The sequence below is a fragment of the Barbus barbus genome, assembly GCF_936440315.1.
Source record: "Barbus barbus genome assembly, chromosome: 5".
Classification (NCBI taxonomy): Eukaryota; Metazoa; Chordata; class Actinopteri; order Cypriniformes; family Cyprinidae; genus Barbus; species Barbus barbus.
Window position 1 is genome coordinate 3,534,082 of NC_136733.1, and position 25,103 is coordinate 3,559,184.

Consider the following 25,103-nt stretch of genomic DNA (forward strand, 5'->3'; position numbering starts at 1 on the left):
TGAAAAAGCAACAGAAATGTATTCCTTTTCAGAAGTTTTTTGCTCACATGAAGCAACAGATGATTTCACCATTTTAACCGACGCAAATTAATGTTATTTATGTATCACTGAGATACTATTGTGGATTTTTTTTTAAGAATTGTGAATTAGTTTTTATTTTTGTATCTTGTTTTCATTAAAATTTTTGTAATTTTGTAGTATACAATACAGGGAGTATACAATATTAGTATACAATATTAAATGTTCATTATGCATTGTTCTAGTATTCTACTCTGAACACAACCTAAATGACAGCATGTGACTTTTAGCAATTCAAGACAGATAACTGAACGCAGCAAGTACACTTCTGTTGGCTGCAAACATGCAAAACTAAAACTCATGCATACATATAGAGCTGTGTCTGTCTCAGAGGGGAATAATGACATATACACAATACTCCAGTTGTGCGCTCTGGCTGGCTGTCTGTGTGTATTAATCTCATACCTTCGGTGCCACATCTGGTTTTGGAAGATTGGAAGCTCTGTTGGAACACAAACAATGGACAAAAACATTAATGAATCTGCTGTAACCACATCTAGAGCTGGCAGTGGCAATACATAGGGAACATCTAACTGTGGTTTGTTGTAAAATCACAGGCCTGTATTCATAATGACACGGAGCAACCGCATGGAAGTTTGTAGAGTGGTTCTGAATTTGTTTCGCCTGCAGGGGAGAACAGAATAAGGTTTGTATCCTAAAGAAACCAGGCCAGGTTTGGTTTTAAACTAGTACACTGGTGGTCAAAAATTTGGAATAATTATGATTTTATTGAGTACAAGTCAAAATACAAAATACAGTAAAAGAAAAACAGTAATAAAATGAAATATTATTAAAATGTTAAATAAGTATTTTCTATTTGAATATATTTTAAAATGGAATTTATTACAAAGATGAGTTTTCAGCATAATTTCTCCAGTCTTCAGTGTCATTCAGAAATTATTCTAATTTGCTGATTTGCTGCTCAATTATTAACAATGGCTCTTATTATTATTATCAATTGCGAGAACAGTTAATAAAACTGCTTAATATTTTTGTGGGAACTGTGACATTTATTTCAGGATTCTTCATTGAATAGAATATTCAAAAGAACAACATTAATTTGAAAGAGAAGTCTTTTGTAACATTTTAAATGTCTTTACTGTATGAAAATATGAACAGCACAACATTATTAATCATAAATGTTTCCTGAGAAGCAAATCAGCATATTAGAATGGTTTCTGAAGGCTCATGTGACACTGAAGACTGAAGTAATGATGCTGAAAATTAAAATATATTCAAACAGTTGCAATAATATTTCACAATATTACTGATTTGACTGTATTTGTGATCAAATAAAAGCAGCCTTGGTGAGCAGAAGAGACTTCTTTTTTAAAAACCATTAAAAAACTCTTAACAATTCCAAACTTCTGACCGGTAGTGCATGACATGGTGTGTTATTAAACTCACACTATGCTTTGACAGTAAGCGATACTGTTGCTGTGCATGTGTGTGTGAGGCTGGCAGAGGGCTTGAGTATTAGTTACCTTCTCTGAGAATCTGAACTCAAGACCTTCTAGAACAATCTCACACATCCCTTAGTTTTTATTTATTTATGAATCATTTTGACCTTTAAAGATGTTCCCAAAGGGAGGTTTTATCCAATTTAGCTTCTGGGTACAATTTTGTACCTAATACAGCCACACACATCTTGAAGAGTGTAGATGAGAGTGTTATATAACAGGAGATGTAAGCATTTGCTCCTATATGTGCAGCCTCGGCATCTTTGTTTCCAAGTAAACACACACACACACACACACACGCGCGCGCGACCATCCTGAGTTCATGAGAAGGCTGTGTATCCCTCCACAGAGGTCTTTAGAGTGAAATCCAGCGGGCCGGGCTGGGTTTAGCACTGTTGATCCAGTCAGATGAACATGAGCGCTCGCACTCTACAGTTATGAGCCAGTATCACTCGATATAGATCCACAGGACTCAGAAGACCAGCAGAACAACGCCAGAGAGAGAGAGAAACCAGTCTGATTTAATTCAGTTCATTTTGTTAACTGAATCATTTTTATTAAATTCATTGATTTCCCAGTGGTATTCAATCACATTTGACATAGTCTTTAAATATCCTTCCTAGAAAAAGTTGGGGAAAAAAATCAACATTTAGACTGTTTTAAGGAGCCAGTTTCTTGCATGGAATGAAATAAACAAGTCAAATGAAATCCAGATATTTAAATAGCTGATGTTAACGATGTACAAAGATGTAAAAAATAATGCCACAGACTAAAACACCACAAACCGGCTTTAATGTACACTACTGTTCAAACGTTTTGGGTCAGTAAGATTTTTTTTTAAAGAAATTAACACTTTTATACAGCAACAATGCATTAAATTGATCAAAAGTGACAGTAAAGACATTTATAATGTTATAATGTTCAAGTAAAGTCTGTTCTTTTGAACTCTCTATTCATCAAAGAATCCCTGACACAAATGTACACAACTCAAACGTTTCCACAAAAATATGAAGCAGCGCAACTTTTCAAAGATAAAAATCTGAAATGTTTCTTGAGCAGCAAATCAGTATATTAGAGTGATTTCTGAAGGATCATGTGACACTGAAGACTGGAGTAATAATACTGAAAATTCAGCTTTGCATCACAGCAATAAATTACACTTTAAAATATATTCAATGTGTCACAATATTATTGTTACTACTGTATTTTTGATCAAATAAATGCAGTCTTGTGTGCAGAAGAGACTTTTTAAAGTATAAAAATCGTAATTACTTCAACTTTTGAACAGTAGTGTAACCGGCCTCGATCCCGCTCCCCTCTCTCCACCTAATGCTTTCCTGTCAGCTCTCCACTATCCTCTCACAATAAATGCATAAAAAGTGCCCAGGACAAAAATGCTCATAAATATAACTAATAAAATCATTAACACACATCATATTTAGAGATAATTTGTGGATAATTATTTATACTTCAACCTTTCGGAGAAATTATGTCAAAAGACAATAAAAAATTAACTGCATCAGCATCACTCAGATTCTTAGAACATTCTGTCATTCTACAGTATTATAATATAATGACAAAGAAAGAGAGAGAAAATACACACACACACACACACACACACACAAACATAATGACAAAAATACCAGCACATGCAATAACCCTGCAATGAGAGTAAGTCTTAAATTACATGTGGAACTGTTTATTAAGTTAATAGTATTTAATTGATAAACAAAGAAGGTCATTCTTACATTCTTAAACTCCTTAGACCATTTTACTACACTCAGATGAACAGCTCTGTGTGTGTGTGTGAGTGTGCGTGTGTGTGTGTGTGTGTGTGTGTGTGCGTGTGTGTGTGTGTGTGTGTGTGTGTGTGTGTGTAGACATAAAACTATACAATCCCAGCAAACGGAATGTTCTCAGAACTTTGGCTTTGGTTTCTTACTAGTCCACCGTGAAGTTTCTGTGATATTCTGGTCTGCAGATCCAGGCACAAGTGCTGTCTGTGGGATTTTTACTACTACTATTATCCACTATGTGAATATCATAAGTCTGATCACTTACATTTCTACACGTTTACATCTGTAGCACAAAGGTGTAAGACGGTGTACATCTTCCCTACGGTGGCGTCATCATAATACTCTCTCAGAGTATCTGTTTGACGTCTCGTTTATATCTCACACCCTGAGACTGCAGTCTGACGCACGACTCGCTGATTTCCCTTCATTAATAACTCAAACTCTTTCAAACTCCACTTTCCTGTTCTGTGACAGTGTGTGAATGAACATTTGAGAAAAATAGCAAAAACAAGCCGCAGGAACAAAATATTACATCTGCGTTATCTCAATAAGACAGCAGTGAGATAAATGGAGAGCAAAAAAAAAAAATGCACGATAAATCGTATTTTGATTTATAAAGCATTTATTTGCCTGCTGGTTATTTATCCTGAAAACTTTTCATTTTAACAAATGAACAAGCTTCCAAACAAATGCCTCCACAAGCTTTCATGGTTGTGGTTGCCAGATTTCAAGAGTTTAAATCCACCATTCAGAAACTCATTTTACTTTTTAACTACAAATTTTACAGTTTATTATTACTTATTTATTTTAAAATTCATATAACCATTGTAGTGAGGACCGTGGTTTTACTTCTTGTGACCACCATCCTACTAATACTAGTCCGTTAAACTCTGGATACTTCTTTCTTTTTAGATGTTTAGTTCAAATTAATTTTAATTGAAGTAAAATGTTAATTCAATAAGCGCCCGATTAAAGATAATTATCAGTGTCTTATATAAATTAGGTGCTTCTTATTTACAAATAATAAAGTTCTTAAAGGGAGATTTTCCCAAAAATGAAAATCATCATTTACTAAACAGACCTTTGCTTTTCACAGAAGAAAATAATAGGACATGAGGGTATGCAAATAATGAAAGAATATTGATTTCTGGGTTATTAAAGAACTATTCCTTTAAGATGCTGTGTTGAAATCAGAAATTACTTTTTCCCTTAATTAATCAAAAGAGCAAAAGGACATGAAGGAGGGTCATTAATATATTCTTTTCAAGTTCGAAACCATGAAATATTACAATTTCTGTTGATCAGAATATTCTGAGGGTGGAAATTTCCTTACGCTTTGAACTCTCCTCCAAATGTTGATTTTTATCCTGCTGTATCTTGCTAATGGAAAATGGGATTTTATCCAGCTGTGAAATCCTGTGAACTCCGACACACACATTCAGGGATGTGCTGAAGTGCAGGACAGTGTGTGTTGTTCTGGTGAAACAGGCTTCAGCTTACACTTTTAGACAGTTAAGAGCTTAGAATACACAGAGAGAGAGTTCAGAGATAAAAGTGCAGGAGGTTTACAGAGTAATGTAATGCTTTGAGAGCAGTCATGAGAAAAAACACACATGGCATACAAATCATGTACATGTGAGGGCAAACTGACCATCCTACACAGTCCAGAACAGAGTTTTGCAACAGCTAAAAGACCTGATTGATTCACATTCTCTTTCTTGTTCCCATTACTTCACATTAGAGATCTGTGCAAACCTGTACCAGACCTGCCGATACTGTCCGATTTTTTTTCTTCTTGTTTTAAGCATAAATTCACTTAATTTTGACACATTTTTCATCTCAGAATCTTAAGTCATTTCACTTTATAAATGTATCTTGATTTAAGAATGTTTAGAAACTTATACTAGAAAACAAGACACTAAATAATGAGGAAGAAAAACATACAACCGAGTAGAAAACTGCATTCCACAATGCAATGTACTCAACCTGACCTTTAATTTCCAGCATTTCCAAGTTTATTTATCTCCTTCCTTGACTCACATGTCAGACATTTTTATACAAAACAACCTTTTATTTACCAGATGATAACTTGATGACACTCACCAAATTAAACATGCAAATGAGGTCATGTGACATTTTAAGGCCATGTGACTATAATGTAGCATACTACTGTTTGAAGTGTGAGTGGAGTAATGTGTCACTTATTTTTTTAAATATAGTATGCACTATACAGTGTACTGCACAGTAAGCTAATATTCCACTCTGAATGTGCACACAGAAAATGGGTCACATTAAAATTCAAAATACACAATACAGTACATATTAAAACGCAAGCCGGTCTGTAGCTCTGCCATCTTTTGCTGGCTCTTGTCTCTCTCCGTTTCTTATGTTTACAAATCTTAGCTAATGAAATATCAGTTAGAACAGATGAATTACAGAGAAACATTTGTGTTCTCTCTGCATCTGAGTCCAAATGTCCAAACTGTTTTTCTTTCAGAGTAATGTTTCAGACATTTGGGACAAAAGAGTGTTAACAGTCCAAATTCAGATCTGAGAGAGTCAAAATTAAGATCATCTGGCGAGAAAGTCTACTCTTAACAGGAACTTGAACAATATTAATAATAATGCTAAAATAAATGTACAGTATTATTTTCATTCATTACTGTCAGTGCTGATTATTATGAAAATAAATACATGCATAAACATTTTTATTTTTCTTGTGCTATTTATTTAAAGGGGTCATATGACGTTGCTAAAAAGAACAATATTTTATTTATTTGGTGTAATGCAATGTGTTGCATTGGTGTAATGTAATGCGAGGTGTGCTCTGATTGGCCAGCTATCCAGTGCGTTGTGATTGGCCGAATACCTCAAGCATGTGACAAATGTTACGCCCCTCACCGTATTGTGATGGCATTTCCTAACGCCGACGAGACTAAAACATACAACCCATTACAAACTAGGCATTTGTTGCATACAGTTGGGACATAATTGATTATAATGACTTATACTGTCTTTTTACGGTAAAAATGACCATGTCTGCATTTGTGATCGGAGAAATGACAAACAACAAGAGCTACTCTACACTGCTCAAAACTCGCGTTTGAATAGTCAGTAGCAGAAACCTACTTACAGGCTGTGAGTCAGAAGCGCCAGACTGTCCTTGCAAAGTTGGAATCGCCCCACTTTATAGAAACCGCGTTTGTGCAAGCCAGCATTAGGCTACTCTTCCAGGATCAGGAAATGGTTCTCTGTAAAATGCGCTGCACACACTCTAATATTTGTGTTGTACTGCTCTGGAACAGTGTAGTAAATACAACTTAACCACTGATTTCTAGTTGTGTCCTCTTTTGGAAGCCCAAACAAAGTAGTTTCACAACGAAACACAGCGTCTCCATGATACTACAGCTAGAATAAAAATCACTCTTTCATTGCGTATACGTTTGAGCGGTGTTATGAAAATCTCCCCACATTGTGACGTAGACATGTGGGGGCGTGTTTGAATGGGCCGTTTTAGGGAGCGTGGACAAGTCTTAACTTTTATAAAGAATATCTCTTTGGTTTTGAGACTTTAGTCTTTGCAACTTCAGGGATCTTATCGATGCACAAACAGCTTGTAGCACTTCAAAGAGAAAGGAAAACTTCAAATCGCAACATATGACCCCTTTAAATTTTCAGATAATTTTCCCAGATTCATATAATACAAATTAAAGAAGTTTACAACCTACCACACTGTAAAAGAAGAAGAAAAAAGAGCTTTTCGAACTTGTAAATAAAGCAAATGTTATTGGAGTACATTTTACAAGAAAATACTATTTCAGTTTTTCTACTTCAAAATTTCACCTTTAATTTAATGTCTTTACTAGTGAGCGATAATTGATTTTTTTTTTTCTAGGATTTACTTTTTTCAATTTTCACTTAGAATCTATATATTTCCCTTGTTCTTTAAGCAAAAAAACTCACTTTATTTTGAAATATTTTTCAAAAAAATCCAGATTTCACAGAAGATCCTTTATTTAATTTAGTATGACCGGTCATCTTTAATTTGTATCAGATGATTCTGGGAAAATGATATTAAAAATTTAAAAAGAAAATGCAATAAGTTACAGACGTGAAAGCAGAAAGTAAAAAGTAAAGCCAGTAACAATAAATAATAAGCTCTTTTTCATCTCTCTCTGGAAATGTGAACTCATGTTAGGGGTTGTTATTATCCTGAGGTTACTGGTTTAATTAAATCAAGTTAAACATTTCCTCCAATCGGTCAGAAAAACACCTCCCACAAACCCATCTAATCAAGTAACCCTGCTGTGAATGGTTGAATCTGATGCTATGCTTGACGTATTCTGTGCTTAGGAAGATGTGTGATCAGTTTAATCTGCGCTCTGATGAGGATCTGGCACCCGTCTGTGTGTTTAAGCATTCAGAACCAGTGAGGATCATTTGTGTGTTTGGATGTGGCCTAACAAACGTCAAACCTGAGCCGTAACACAAAAACAGACAGATGCATAAACAACATATGCGTACAATCAAGAACACACACGCAAAAAGGGAATAAAGAATTACAGGTTTTTGTAAAGCTGACATGATTTGATGTTTAGCTTAGTTTACGTGATTCAAGCTGTTGAGAGAGGCCGTTCAAGGGCAAAAAAAACAACACTGCGATTTCACAATTCTTTTTCCCTAAAGTACTTTCATTGTTGTTTCAGTGGATATAAACTCATTTTAGTTCATTAATATGGAAACAGAAGCCTGCCGTGTCTCAGAATGGCCAATATAAACATCCTCCAAACACACACACTCAACAAGGCAAGGCACTTCACTTCAGCCATCTTGGTGACAAGTTGACATGTGTCTGTATTCGGTAATGCGATATATCACGATCATGAATATGCACGATATTGTGGCCACTTCAAAATACAGAAAATAATTATTTATTACAAATTATTCCGATTTTTGAATGCATTTTAAGAATACTTTTCCCATCAACTGGTCACAATGCACAACACCTCTGTATACGCTGCGCCAAAGACGCATGCGCACTCTGATGTAAACAAGCACGAATGAGAAGCGCATGGCGGAACGAGTGAAGGAGACACGCTGAATGAAAGCACATTCACTCTCTGACAGCAGATGGCGCTGATGGAACAGCAGAAATGCAGCCGTTACCCCGGAAACCCTGTAAACATACTTTCTGTTTCTGAAACATATAAATTTTGACTCTTTATTGTTCAGTCACACTTTACAATTAAGGCTACAGCCGATGAAATATTCTTCTAAACATTCATGCATCTTAGGTACTTTCAATATTTAATAACACGTTGTTAAAATCAAAAGTTGCAACTGTGTTATTTAATGAACTCAAGCTAACATGAACAGTTGTATTTTTTAACAAAAATTTACTTCTGTAGCAAATGCAGCTATTGCTCATTGTTAATATTAATGCATTAACTAAGGTTAACTAATGAGATCTTATTTTAAAGTGTTACCTATTTGTCTATATAATATTTTTTACTTTATACATTTTTTTGTGTATTGCTTTATTGTATTTAAATGTTGTTCTTTTTGTTATAAGAAAAAAGTTATTAAGCCTGTTATAGCTACTGTATTATGACAACACTTTTTTGCAACTAAATTTAATTTTGTGATAATACCGTATACCGTGATAAAAGCATTAGCAATTAATCGCAATTCGCAACATGAAAATTTGATACCATCATATGCCTAGTTACAAGCAAATACAGTTCCTGTCTAGACCGAAATCTCAAAACTGACTGTAAAATATGTTTCAAAAACATCAAAACAGGCAAATATGACAATAGCATTATAAATTATGCTTGCACAGTCTGTAATAAAATAAACAGCAATGATTTCTCCCATTTATTTTTATTACTAGATGTCCAGCTTTCCTCCTACAGCATACTGTCTCTAATGTCATATAGAGCACATATTACACCTGTGCTATGCATATTATGCAACATGCATATTTATATAAAAAATAATAAGTGAATATATCTACACATCCTATCAACAAATCAAACAATTTTGAGCTTATAACAACAACAACTAAAACTTTAAGCAAAAACAGCTTAAATAATTAAGATATTTAACTTGAAGGGTTAGAGAAAATGTGTAAATTGTCAAATTATGAATGTTTTGGTATGAGAAGCCTTAAGAAATTAACATTAGAAATGGACTTGATATGAGCATCTGTGTGAGCTACAGCAGTGACACTGGCTTCTCTCACAGCGAACACAAACCAAAAAAATACAAATCAATAAAATCATTCACTGCATGTGCTTTTAATTAACATGGAGTCTCTCGTTCTCTCTGTGTAATCTACTGTCATCTATGAGAATCAACAGAAAGCCTGTAAAACTCCACATCTCTCCAGCGTAACTGCAGCTTAAGCCAAGTCTGGCATCTCCACAGCAGCTCTCCAATAAAACCCCAGCGTCCTCCATGAGTGCTAAAAGACCCGCAGACGCACACTTCAACACACTCAAACATACATCTCACAGCTTCTTTGTTTGCTTCTCGACAGTTTCCGAATCACACAAAAGCATTTAATGAATAAAATTACCCATTACCTGCTGTAATTACAAATAACACAGAAAATATAAGCCATAAGAGGTAAAACTAAACCCAAACCACAACATAACCTGATAACCCAAACTAAAGCATACAGTATCACTGCATGTGCAGCTGATAAAAAACATGTTAAACATTTATAATGAAACATTTGCAAATTATATGTTGCTTCCAAAAAAAAAAAATGATATGGCTAAAATTTCAATGGAACATGACTGCTGTTGTTGAATGGCTGTCAGTGGAGAAAGATGAGAAACTTGACTCCTTGCATTACTCCAAGTACAGAAATTCAAACACGTCTATTTTAGTAAGCTAGATTTCATGCATCACTCTATTCTGAAATTTTTCAAAATGCAATTCATGCAACAAAAGTTTTCTCTTTCAGGTCAGCTACTGTCGAAACAGAGCAACAGTTTGAAGAGACATCATGCCAATGCTAAATGTAAGATTTATGTGTTTGAATTGCATACAAAAATAAAATAAATTAATAAAACATTTCCATTTATTTGGATTACATAGTTTTAACAAATAAACTAATAAACTTTATGTGATGCATATGTCAGTCATACATTAAAGGGGTCATATGATGCGATTCCAAGTTGTCTTTGGAGTGTTACAAGCGGTTCGTACATAAGATACATAAAGACCAAAGTCTCAAACCCAAAGAGATATTCTTTATAAAAGTTAAGACTTGTCCACGCCTTCCTAAAACGCCTCATTTAAACACGGCCCCACATGTCTACGTCACGGTGTGGGAAGATCTGCATAACACCGCCCAAATGTTTACGCAAAGAAAGAAGGCGTAACTTTTATTCTCCCTGTAGTATTGTTGCCGCTGCCGCCATGACGCTGTGGGTTTCCAAATCTGGTAAGGGGCGTAACATTTCCGTCACATGCTTGAGGTATTTGGCCAATCACAATGCACTGGATAGCTGGCCAATTAGAGCACACTGTGCTTTTCAGAACGATGAGCTTTGTAAAAATCGGCGCGTTTCAGAAAGGCGGAGCATAGATGAGCAACAATAATGTACGGTATGTGGTAAATAATGTGTTTTTTGAACCTTAAGCCGTGTAAACATTGCATTACACCAAATACACAAAATAATGTTCTTTTTAGCAACATCATATGACCCCTTTAATGAAATATGTAAGAAAATGGTCAGATTTCTGCATTCAAAAAAAATCATGGCATAGTTCTTGGTCTATGTATGCATGCATTGGTCTATGTAAATAATTATGCTTTTAAAATGCATTTATTTAAATTGCCTCAAATCAGTTTAAATCTGTTAATTGTGAAAAAATGATGAACATGGTTTTTTATATGCAATTCAAATACATAAATCTTACATTTAGGCCTAAATTAAGCGAGTATCATTAGTTCTGGCAGGTCACGTGAGTCAAGCTTGCATCGGCTGACTCTCAGCTGATCATATCTACCTAAAGGAATACGACTGCTGTTATGGCATTCTCTATCCAGCATTATATCAGCTTTTTCACTTGCTCAGGAGAAAATTACCCTCCTCCATCCCCAACTCCTCCTTTCGCCACAGTCAGGACTTGGCTTTCTGATATCTGATACTTAATTTCTAGTGATTATCGTCAATTTGATTTCGCAGATACTATTTAAACTAAACTGATCTAGACAATGGCATCTCTGAATTCAATAATGAAATGCCTTAACTGAAAATTGAGTGTTTAATCTTATTTTTATACATTACTGACAGTCTATCCTCCAATTTGATACTGTTAAATGCTTTGACACAATCTGTATTGTTGAAAAGCACTATATAAATAAAGGTGACTTGATATTCCTCGTTGAATCAGACTGCTTTTATCTTGAATAATGTATTACACTTAAATATCATTAAGTATATTACCGATATCTGCTTTGTTCTGTTCTGTTTACCCGTAGGGGGGTATTATTGCTCATTCATGACAGGCTGAATAGATGGGCAGGGATTGTTTGCCCAGAACAAAATCATACCACCAAACCAAACTGTATGTTAATTGTCTATCATTTTGACGATAGTGGTCCTGATAGAAATATTTTTAAACGTATCTCCAAAAAAAGGTTTCTTCGCATATCTCTCTTGAAAAAAACAAACACATTTGAGCATATTTTCTCTCCTAATTGTCGTGTTTGACATGGTTCATGCATCTGTCTGTCAGTGCCAGTCTCTCTCTTGATGTTTTCATTTCCACCAGACCAATGCGTGAGTGTTTTTCTGTCTCCGCTGAGCAAACCGAGTCTGTGTCTTACGTGTCAGCATGTGCGTGTGTGATTCCCATGGCTTGACAGTGAGACAAAACTTTCCATTAGTGGACCAAACAGGGAAACAGGAAGCTGACACACATGCAAACAAAACACACTTATTCTGCTCTCAAACGCACAGAGAACCAGTCAAAACAAGTCTGGACAATTGTGCTCCACTAGTTCTCTGCACATACTACAGATCAAATGTGAATGCTTACACAAAAGGACTGTGATCATCTGTTGAGCTTGTGCAGTCTGATTGTTTTAGCTTCATTACTACTGAGACTTCCCTTATTCATCAAATTATAATAAATAAACAAACAAAAGGAGAGGTCCCCAACCACCGGGCCGTGGAAGAATTTCTACCGGGTCGCAAGAACGTTCTGGGAAAAATGTGTATAGATATGACACTCTATACTGCAAGTTTATGATTGTTCTAATTATTCTGTATTTCCGTTGTATGCGAATGATATGGAGTAGCAATCCATAAATGAAAGATTGCTCTGATCTGTCACATATTAGGGGTTAAAACGGTAAAAAAACTGTAAATGTTTTTTGTTTTGTTTGCTTATCCGAAAAAATAATCCGATCTGTGACTAAATAAATACAATACAATATAATGCGCTGAACCACTATATAATGCTATTATAATACTATACAACAGTATAATATATAATATATATCTCTGTAAACAACCCCCCACACACACACACACACACACACACACACACGTCCAGCCAGTCTGCGAGAATATTTTCTAAATGTAACATTTGTCAAGGCTTCTTAAATTTGTGTGAAGGTAAGATTACATTTAAGTAACATTTCAATTTCATATTGTTTCTCACACAAAATTATAAAATGTCTTGGAATATTACATTCATGGTCTTTTTTTGTCATATTTGGATCTTGACAGCTCTTTTGGTCAATGTCTACTTTCTTAATACTTTTCAGAATTAAAAAAGAAAAGAAAAAAAACAAAACAACAGAAGGCATTATTCCATAATAAACATTTCAAATAGTAGAATGGGATGTTCTTTTGTTGTCACGTGATCTCATGTAGCATGTTTAATTCAGCGAGTGGCGTATCACCTTGAGAAAAAATATAATAAATAAATCAAACAAACAAATAAATAAATATGAATTAAAAATAAATGAATAAAATAATGACGCATAAATAAATGAAATAATACAAAAATAGTTAATAAATAATGCATAATAAATAAATAAATATATAAATAAAAACACAAATAAAATAAATGACTGAATTAAAAATGAATAAATAAATATATACACATTAATTTAATTAAATTAGTGAATAATAAATACATTTAATATATATATATATATATATATATATATATATATATATATATATATATATATATATATATATATATATATATATACATACATATACATATACATATACATATATACATAGAAAAAATAAATAAATTTAATATAACTTCCCTGTTAGTCCATCTGAAGGTCAAGGCAAGCACACTGCATTGTGGGATACAGTATTCCATGCATTGCTGTATACTGCACATTTGGCAAGGTTTGTTTGTGTATTCTGTGCATACAGGCAATTTGCATAATGTGAACAGTATACACTGCAGAAACAGAGTGCATGTTTGTACCAGAACACATACTTGAATACTGGACAGTACTATTTCCTATATCATGTATGAAAGGTATTTGTCATTTTTAGCATAATAAATAACTTTTTTGCCCATTACCAAAGCACTGCATATTCTTACTTCTGTAAGGAGAGGATGAGTTTGTCTGTGCTGGATTTGATCTTATTCTGAGCCTCGAGGTTGTTCATGCTGTCAGTGCTGATGCCGTCGATGGACAGGACCAAATCTCCCACAGCCACTCCTGCTTTAGCAGCCTTTCCTCCATCCAACAGCTGAAACCACACAGATAATGAAGAAAACAACAAGCCATATTTATCTTCTTGTTAAATATATGCCACGAATAGATTGGGTTGCTCTTTTAAATATAAATAACAAAATACCTCAAATGATACTTAGAATCTCATTTTTTACAAAGTAAGGCAATCCTGAACTTTTGCTGATGCAATATTTTCAACATACACTGCCGTTTAAAAATTTTGAGGTCAGCAGATTTTTTTTTTTTTTTTTAAAGAAACCTCTTGCTCAAAATGCTGTAAAAACAGTTTTACTGTGAAATATCATTACAATTTAAAATAAATGTTTTGAATTTGGATATACTGCAAAATGTATGTATTCCTGTGATCAAAGCTGATTTTCAGCATCATTATTCCAGTCTTTAGCGTCTCATGATCCATCAGAAATCATTCTAATATGTGACCCTGGACCACAAAATCAGTCTTAAGTGTCAATTTTCCAAAAGAGATGTCTAAGATACATAATCTGAAAGCTGAATAAATAATCTTTGCATTGATGTATGGTTTGTTATGATAGGACAATATTTGGCTGAGATACAACTATTTGAAAATCTGGAATCTGAGGGTGCAAAAAAATCGAAATATTGAGAAAATCACCTTTAAAGTTGTTCAAATGAAGTTCTTAGCAATGCATATTACTAATCAAAAATGAACTTTTGATATATTTACGGTAGGAAATTTACAAAATGTCTTCATGGAACATGATCTTTACTTAATATCCAAATGATTTTTGGCATAACATTTTTTTTTTATAATTTTGACACATACAATGTATTTTTGGCTATTGCTACAAATATACCCCAGCGACTTAAGACTGCGTTTGTGGTCCAGGGTCACATATGCTGATTTGCTGCTCAAAAAACATTTCATATTATAAATGTCAAAAATTATATTTCTATTCATTTTTGATGAAAAGAAGGTTCAAAAGAACGGCATTTATTTGAAGTAAAAAAACTTTTGTAACATTACAAATGTCTGATCAATTCAATGCATCCTTGCTGAATAAAAGCATTAATTAGATCTTATTGACCACAAACTTTTGAATGGTATTGTACCGTACAAATCGTAATTCAAATAAAAGTGACTAAAAACAGACATATAACTTGCACTTTTGAACTCAGGTAAAGTTTCACCGTAATAGCTTTAGGAAACAATAAGAGGGTGTCAGTAAAAGAGCTTTCAACAGTAAACAACTCAAGACAAAAGTTCTCGTTTAGTGCAAAAAATAAATAAATTAAAGTTCAAGTGGTTCGTAAATCACAGCGGACGTCCCTGCGAACCTGAGGCCGGTGCGGTTGGACCAATTCAAACAGGATTTAAGTAAAGATAACTCTGAAATCCCAGCCTGATGCGCAAGTGGAGCGTGACATTACAGCAAACCGCAGTCCACTTTCTGTCTCAAACCACTCAAGTGCTCTTCAATTATCACATGACCACTTCTTTAATAAGATTATCTTCTATAAACACAAACCCTGCAGATGGCAGACATATGCGTTCATGTGTGCTCAGCTGCCTTTTATACGAGATGCTGTAAACATCTGAGACTACATCTCATTCATCAATGTTTTGCCACAATCTTGCATGAAAGCGGCTCTCTTTCTTGTGCACTCGAGAAAACATTTATGCGGCGAAAAGACAAGAACTTGGTTGAACATGTGGTACAAGTATGCAGCATCGCTGGTTTAACGCTGCAATAACCCAAAAGCACGCCGCGTTCTTTGATTCCTGTCATAACTTCTGTTTCCACTGGAGAGAGTAAACAGAAATAAAACACAAAGAGCATCTGAGAGCAATTACAGCGCAACGGCACCCAAAGACAACGTGGATGCTGTTTTTCATGAAACCACAATCTCGGGATAGCTAAAGCAAAGCCAATTTGGAGGTGGAAACAAATAATTAACTCGCAAACACATGTTTTGGGGTTGTTTTTGAGCCGTTGTGTGCGATTGTAATCGCTTCTTGGGTTCTCTCATTAATGCTCTTGAGAACATGTGGCCTGTTGGTCTTTGATTGAGTTCAGTTGCATGCTGAGCCCGAGGACAACAGCAGACACTACACACATAAACACACACAATAAACACATCTGAAATCAGGAAGTGCGTTTCAAAAGAAAGGAAATGGGACCAATATGAGATCTGATGGAAGAACATGAAGCATGTGTGTAAGAGTGTGAATTTGCATATAAATGTATGTATGTTTAGTGAATGGGTTTGAGTCTTTAAAGAAAAAAAATGCAGCCAAGATGAAAATTCATGCATTTATTCACTGACTTACAGAGTTTCAGTGCTGCAGATATAAAAGATATTAAATAAATATCACAACTTGAGCAAGAAAATGTGCTCCCTTTTTGTAATAAATTGATAATTGACTTGAAAATTAACTACTATGACTATAACTTAACTCCTGGTCAATATATCAGAATACTGTTTAAAAGTTTGGGGTCAACTTTTGCATTTATTTAATAAAAATGACAAAATACAAGTAAAATTGTGAAATATTCTTAGAATTTAAAATAACTGTGTTCTATTGTAATAAATGTAGTTTATTCCTGTTATGAATTTTCAGCATCATTATGAAGTCTTCAGTGTCACATGATCCTTCAGAAATCATTCTAATATGCTGATTTGCTGCTCAAGAAACATTTCTTCTTATTATTAATGTTGAAAACAGTTGTGCTGCTCCATACAGTATTTCCGTGAAAATTATGATACTTTTTTTCTAGGATTCTTTGATGAATAGAAAGTTCAAAAGAACAGCATTTACAGTATTTGAAATAGAAATCTTTTGTAACATTATAAATGTCTTTACTTTTGTCACTTTTGATCAGTTTAATGCATCTTTGATTAATGAAATTATAAATTTCTTTAAAAAAATACACTTATTGAACTTTTTGACCATTTTTAGACCTTCGTCGCTCTATGCTTTCATTGCATGGAAAAATCTACATTAAAATACTGCTTAGTTCTTTTGTGCTCATTGGAAGTCATGCAGGTTACTCTGGAAGCCTGTATGCGAACACATATTTTAGCTGGGCCTGAATCTGGTGCTAAATATTTTCATGACTTGTTTACTCATGTGGTGTGACAGTGGTTTTGAAAGTCAAGACGCCACACCAGTAATTACAGAGTTGCACAGCGTTTCAGTGCTGGTTAGAGCACCAGTGCCAAATGTTTTCAAGGAACAATCGACACTTAATGTCAAACTATGCTTGCAAAGAAGAAAGCATAGTTATATATAATTCTTGGAATAGGTCACTCAAACAATAAAAAATTGCTGAAAATGTTGTCACCCTCAAACCATCCAAGATGTAGATGAGATTGTTTCTTCATCAGAACAGATTTGGAGAAATGTAGCATTACATCACTTGCTCACCAATGCATCCTCTGCAGTGAATGGGTGCCGTCAGAATTAGAGTCCAAACAGCTGATAAAAACATCACAGTAATCCTCAAGTGATCCACACCACTCCAGTCCATCAATGTCTTATGAAGTGAAAAGCTGCCTGTTTTTTAAAAAACAAATCCATCATTAAGATGTTTTTATCTTCAAACCATTGCTTTTGGATAAAAGCCTGTATCCATATTGGTTTCTCCAGTGTAAAAGTCGTCTGGTCTGAATCGGGAGAGAAATCTGCACAGATCAAGCAAAAACAGTCCAAAACAAGCTCTAAACTAATATGTTGGTGGACTTTGATGTGTGAGGACAACGGAGGTTGGACTTTTTTTTACAGGAGGAAGTCTTATTACGGATAGAGAACTTGTAATGACAGTTTAAAGTTCAAAACGTCTTGATGGATTGGTTTCTTGGCACCCATTCACTGCAGAGGACCCATTGCTGAGCAAGTGATGTACTGTAATGCAACATTTCTCCAAATCTGATGAAGAAACAAACTCATCTACATCTTGAATGGCCTAAGATTTCCTAATCTGGCCTAAGAATAGCCAGTTTTCATTCTGGATGAGCTATTCCTTTAAAAGGCCCACAAAAGGAGATGTTCAGCAAAAACTTCACACTGCTTCCTTCTATACAACATAAAAGCATCATATACAATAGCAGATACAAAATCTCATTCATGTTTTCTTCACGAATGGATTCAGTTTCTCAATCACACCACAGCACATGTAAACCTGAAATACAACAGGTGGTGATTTTACACAGCATAACCATGATGTCATACCACATGCAGATGGTCTGCCACTCCACACTCTCAGAAATAAAGGTACAAAAGCTGTCACTGGGGCGGTACCTTTTCAAAAGGTACATGTCTGTACCTAAATAATCCATTTTGGTACCTTGAAGGTACATATTAGTACTTAAAGTGTACATATTAGAACCTAATAGTACAAAAGTGTACCTTTTGAAAAGGTACTGGCTCAGTGACATCTTTTGTACCTTTATTTCTGAGAGTGCAGCATCAGTGGCTTTACTGTTTCTGTGTTGCACAGCTGCAAGGTGAACAGTGAACAGAAGGTCCATTCTACTTCATAAACGTCCCTCAGAGACACGCCACCCCATTCAGCTAAACTAGGTGCGTTCATTAACTTTAATCTAAACACACATAAACTAGCTGTGAATACTCATAAAACGCCTTATGTGTGTGTCTGAGGAACAGCGCGAGTGCTGTCGAAATCAATACTCCAAGCAGAACACAGTCTGTATATAGAGAGTGGCCAAAACTGTCAAGAAACGTCACTGCTGAGAGAATGAGTGCAGTAATATTCAGATGAAGTGTGTGAGATAGATACCATTTGCCTCATCACGTTACACTGACCAGATCTGCGCAAATAATTTAGCCATGTGTTCAAAAAGTCAGACAGAGGGACATTTTATTCAGTCTTGGATCGTAATGAATGCTTGTGTTTGTTTCTGGCTCTACAACAATATAAAAAATGGGTGATTATTCAATTAAGGGGAATTTTCCGTACCCTAGGATGATTTTTTGTTTTGTTTTGTTTGGTAAAATTAAATACAAAACCATTCGTTCTAGTTTTAAAGATAAGTTCTTGTTAAAATATAAAAATTAAATATTAAATATGCAATTGTTTTAGAAAGAAATTAGTACTTTTATTCTGCAAGGATGCATTAAATTCATCAAAAGTGACAGTTCTACACAGTTTCAACAAAAGTATAAAGAACCATTTTTCAACATCGATAAAAAGAAATATCTCTTGAACAGCAAATCAGCATATTAGGATGATTTCTGAAGGATCATGTGACACTGAAGACTGGAGTAATGATGCTGAAAATTCAGCTTTGATCACAGGAATAAATTACATTTTAAAATATATTCAAATATAATATAGTTATTTTAAATTGTAATAATATTTCACAATATTACTGTTTTTACTGTATGTTTGACCAAATGAAGCTTTGGTGAGCATTAGAGACTTCTTTCAAAAACATTTTAAAAATAAATGATCATCTTCAAACTTTGAACGGTTTTGACCACTGAATGACCAATCAATCAAGTACTTCAGAGCACTGTGTAATCAAACAGCATAAATGGCTGAATGAATGGTTGAGTTTGTTTGCTGCTCGTCTCACGTTCACATGTGGAATCTAGCAGGCTGTTTTGGGCAGATTTATAGGTGAGACTGGACGCACAATCTGCTGACATGTTCAGGAGAAGCGGTACAGTTTGTACTTGAACTACATGTCATTAATAATTCAATGAAATTATTATATCGGGTTTCAGGAGGAGCAGACAAATCTTCATTACATGTTTTCTCACAAGGGGCATTAAATAGATACAACAGATACATGTTCTTTCCTGTGTTTGTATCTTTAATTTCATTCAAAATTTTTGATAGTTGTTTTAGGTAAAAATAACCACACTGATTTAAATTACAGTTCTAAAATAATCTCACACATAAAATGTCTGTTTGTTGTAATGTTTTTTTATTTTTTATTGTTTTTTTTGGGGGGGGGGGGGGGGGGGTCAGTAAGCAATTTACCCATGCACACTAGCAACACCCCAACAACCACCCACAACATCAACCATAGCACACCCTAGCAACTACACAGTAACACCCTAGAAACCACCCACAAAATTCTAGAAATTGTATACTCTTAAACAACACTCTGAACACCTTTGCAACCACACAGCAACACCCTAACAACCACACACAACACTCTAGAAACTGTATACTATTAACAAAACCATTCTGAACAACTTAGCAACCCCACAGTAACACCCTAGCAACCACTCAGAACATTCTATAAACTGTTTACTCTTAAACAACACTCTGAACACCTTTGCAACACCCTAACAACCACCCACAACACTCTAGAAACTGTATACTATTAACAAAACCATTCTGAACAACTTAGCAACCCCACAGTAACACCATAGCAACCACTCACAACATTCTATAAACTGTTTACTCTTAAACAACACTCTGAACACCTTTGCAACCACACAGCAACACCCTAACAACCATCCACAACACTCTAGAAACTGTATACTATTAACAAAACCATTCTGAACAACTTAGCAACCCCACAGTAACACCCTAGCAACCACTCACAACATTCTATAAACTGTTTACTCTTAAACAACACTCTGAACACCTTTGCAACCACACAGCAACACCCTAACAACCACCCACAACACTCTAGAAACTGTATACTATTAACAAAACCATTCTGAACAACTTAGCAACCCCACAGTAACACCCTAGCAACCACTCACAAGATTCTATAAACTGTTTACTCTTAAACAACACTCTGAACACCTTTGCAACCACACAGCAACACCCTAACAACCACCCACAACACTCTAGAAACTGTATACTATTAACAAAACCATTCTGAACAACTTAGCAACCCCACAGTAACACCCTAGCAACCACTCACAACATTCTATAAACTGTTTACTCTTAAACAACACTCTGAACACCTTTGCAACCACACAGCAACACCCTAACAACCACCCACAACACTCTAGAAACTGTATACTGTTAACAAAACCATTCTGAACACCTTAGCCACCACACAGTAATACCCTAGCAACCACTCACAAAATTCTAGAAATTGTATACAACATAAGCTTAAGTACATAACATACAAAAGTACAGAAAGAGAGAAACAGAACACACACCCAGCTGTGATCCTGTGTACTGACACTAACCAGAATGAAGCAGCAGCTCCAAACCACAGTCTTATAAAGCCTAGTTTAGACCAGATCCCTGTATTAAATCCCACCATAAACCAGAATTCAGAATATTAAATCTCTGTAAAGCTGGCTGAGGTACAGCGAAGGTCCAAACCAACACAAACTTCCCACCGCTTTTCACAAAAAAAAAAAACCACACTCCCACAACCTCAGACCCATCCATGTCCAAACCCGACACACTCCCCCCAAAGGTTTATTTACAGTCTAAACCTGTCACAGCGCCCGTCCTGTCTGAAATCAGCACAAACGCTCGAAGAAATACTGCATCTGCAACCTACAAGTTCACGCCAGAAAAACTGCAGCTTAATCCTCACGGCTGAAACCTGCAGAGGACCTCTGAGAAAGCAGCTAACTTTACCATCGCATGAACTGGAACATTCTCGTTTTATCTTATCAGCGACTGAAAGTTTATCACCCACACATACACACTCCTCTGGAGATGATGTCATGAGAAATGCAAGACAAAACTTGAGGCAGCAGGTCTGTTTTAAGTAGTTAACTTCAGTCAGGCTACACACATGGCTCTCCACACTCTTAAAAATAAAGTTTGTGAAAGGTGATGCCACAGGAGAACCCTTTTTGGTTCCCCAAAGAACCTTTCAGTGAACAGTTCTTAAAAGAGCGCTTTCTTAGTGTGAAGAACATTTTAGAACTTTTTTTTTTTTTTTTGTGGAATGTAAAGGTTCGTAAAGGTTCTTCATGGAATCACTGACGCCAATAAATAATGTAGAATACTTGATTCTGATTGGTCATTGCATCACACTAGCTTTCCATGAAATACAACCAATAAAATAAAATAAAAATTTAATACAAATTGTATTTAATAATAATAATAATAATAATAACAATAATAATATTAATTAAATTAAATATCATTAAATTAATGAGAATAAAAATTGATTAAATAAATAATTTAATTAAATAAATAAATGTATAGAATTTTTTTTTATTTAAATAAACTTTTTAATAGTGTACATATCACACTAATCTTTGGAAAAATGTTGCTAGAAACGCTGGAAAGACTACATTAGTTTTATAAACAGCTGAGCTACTGTCCCAATACATCAGTAATACCGACTTCCCAACAATACAAGACTGTAAATCATAGATTTATAATGTGTCCAGCTAGCTGACGGCTGCGCTCCCAGTTTTTACTGAGGACCTGAAGTTGAAATAACATCTTTTATGGAGTGTGAGTAACGTCTGTAGCGGGATCCGAAAGAGCTCTCACTCTATTGATAAAATATTTTCACTGGCTTCCCATATAAAGCGCTCTAAGCCACAAACCAGACCAACCACAACATCACAAACTCTAACTTGAAGAATCACCGTCTGACTGAAAAAATACATATAAAATTGTCCAATGCATATATTTTCATACTTGAATGCACTTTTTTTTTTTTATTATTAAGTTTTATTGTATTTTAATATTTTTGTTATTTTTTAAATAATTGTTTTAAATATTTAATTTAATTTGAATTTATTAATTTTATTTGAAAATAATATAAATAATAAAAAATTTAATAAAATAACACTCTAAAAATAGCTTGTAAAACACAACAGCATAATTAAAAATAAATAATAAATAAATAAAGACTTAAAAACACTGAGATGAAGAGGGGAGGGCAGAAGAAAAGAAGGAAGAATCTGGAGAGGGGGAGGGAAGGAAATAGAGAGAGGCAAGGAAAATCAATCAGAAGGTCATTTACATCACTCCTCGGCCAGATGGCATTGTGGGAATAGCTGTCATGCATTGGCAGCCCAAACTGGTGTGTGACATAAGTGCATCTTAGCGAGTGTGTGTGTGTGTGTGTGTGTGTGTGTGTGTGTGTGTATGAGAGAAATACTGTAGATAGAGAGAGGGTGGAAGACTCATTAGGAAATAAAAAGTATGAACAGGTGGAAAGGAAAGGTTACATAGATCACTTAACAGATAAAGATATTAATATTCAGGAGGAGCGGGGTAAGCTGTGCCACTTGTGTCTTACGTTTGTCCTGCAGTCAAGACGAAATGAAATGAGAGGTAAAACTAAGAGTCTTAATTATATTTTAGAATATCTGCTATCAAGTGACATTAGAAAAAAGCACCTATAAATATACAGACACAGAAATACATCTTGTCAAAAGTAGTCCACATCGGGACTAAGTTGTAGTGTATGAATACAGAAAACAATAATTCAGCATTTGGCAGATGCTTTTATCCAAAGTTATTTGCATTGCATTTCAGCTATATATCTTTTTAATTCATGCACTCTCTGGATATTAAATCGCTGGCTTTAAATTTGAATTTATTTATTAGGATTAACCCCTTGAGATGTACCATCTCGTTTTCGAGGGGGTCCCACAATGTATCACAATCACAACATAGTAACAAAAAAACAAAACTAAACACTTCGCTAGTGGCATGCTCTTCTGTTAGAGCTAAAGGTATACTGTATAAATGCAATCCCATTTTTTTTTTTATGCACACTACTTTGCATTTTCATAAACTTGCAAAGAAAAAGTTTAAAATGAGAATATTTTAATTGCAAAGAGACAGTTTTGTACTGATATTTGCAAAAGTATTTCTTGCATATATAATTTACCCCAAAACCATTTAGCTACTGATGTAATTCTCGGACAAAATGCTTTATTTAATCATTTATAATTCATTTTTAATCAAATAATTTTAATGGCTTTATACACTGGCAATTCACCAATTTGTATGATATACTCTACTGTTCAAAAGTTTGGGGTCAGCAAGATTTATATTTTTATTCAGAGAGGATTATGTAATTGATCAAAAATGACAGTAGGGACATTTATGAAGTTAGATTATAAGTATTACAGCACAACTGTTTTTGACATTGATAATAACAATAAAGTAGCATATCAGAATTATTTCTTAAGGATCATATAACGTATTAAAATATAAAATATTTTAGATATTTCTTAAATTCTTTATATTCTAATCATCTTTCACAATATTACAGTTTTACTGAATTTTTAATCAAATAAATGCAGCCTTGGTGAGCAGAAGAGACTTCCAAAACATTCAACATTTTATAGACCCCGAACTTTTAATAGTGTTTATTTTAATACATGGGTTTGATTTCATTTCACATTTGACAAGCAAAAATATTTTCTCCTGTGTATCTCTCAATCACAGGCAGCTGTAAACGATGGGTATTTTCTAAAAATATGATGACATTATAAACACTGCGCAGTTTCAAAACACAGTTTACACCTCTCTCCCCTATACATAATAATGAGGTCAAAAGCAACAGAAAAACAGACAAAAAAAAAAGAGAATAAAGAGGGGGGTGCGAGAGACCATTAAAGGGTACAGATGGTGTCGGGGGGTCAGAAGGGGTGTATCATGTTTGAATGAGTGTGTGTTTGTACTCACCCGTGAAATGGAGAGAGGCATGTTGAAGTCTTTCCCCCCCTGCAGTCTGAAGCCCCATGGGGCCGGACCCTGTAACACCACACTGTATTTACCACTCATAGCTGTCTGATATAAAACACACCCGCAGAAGCTGCCAAACACTCAGAAAATCCTCACAGAAGGCCCTGGAAAGACAGACAGAGAGAGAGAGAGAGGCAGAAGTATTCAGTCAGAAACCGTTGAAAAAGCTTGTGATTTAAACTAGATTTTTACTTTTTCTAAATAAAATGTGAGTGGAAAAACTGAATGCTAGGAGGTTGCAAAGGCATTTCTATGCGGTTCAAAGTTTCTGAGAAATAGAAACAGAGATGCTTAGCTTATGAAACACTGCTAATGAAGTTTAGTAGCAGAAAGCAGTATAAAATATATATTTTTAAAAAACATGCTCAGTGTC

The 25,103-nt window shown here is 34.7% G+C and overlaps 1 pseudogene across 1 annotated transcript in view; it reads right to left on the bottom strand.

Moving 5' to 3' along the window:
* The window catches only part of LOC306870397 (PDZ and LIM domain protein 5-like), a 47,182-nt pseudogene extending 22,413 nt beyond the window's left edge, over positions 1-24,769 (bottom strand). The window contains exons 1-3 of the transcript in view: positions 24,671-24,769; positions 13,937-14,088; positions 484-520 (exon numbers count right to left, since the gene is read on the bottom strand). The product of the transcript in view is annotated as a PDZ and LIM domain protein 5-like (transcript). The remainder of the gene's footprint in view (positions 1-483; positions 521-13,936; positions 14,089-24,670) is intronic.
* Positions 24,770-25,103: the final 334 nt, after the last annotated feature.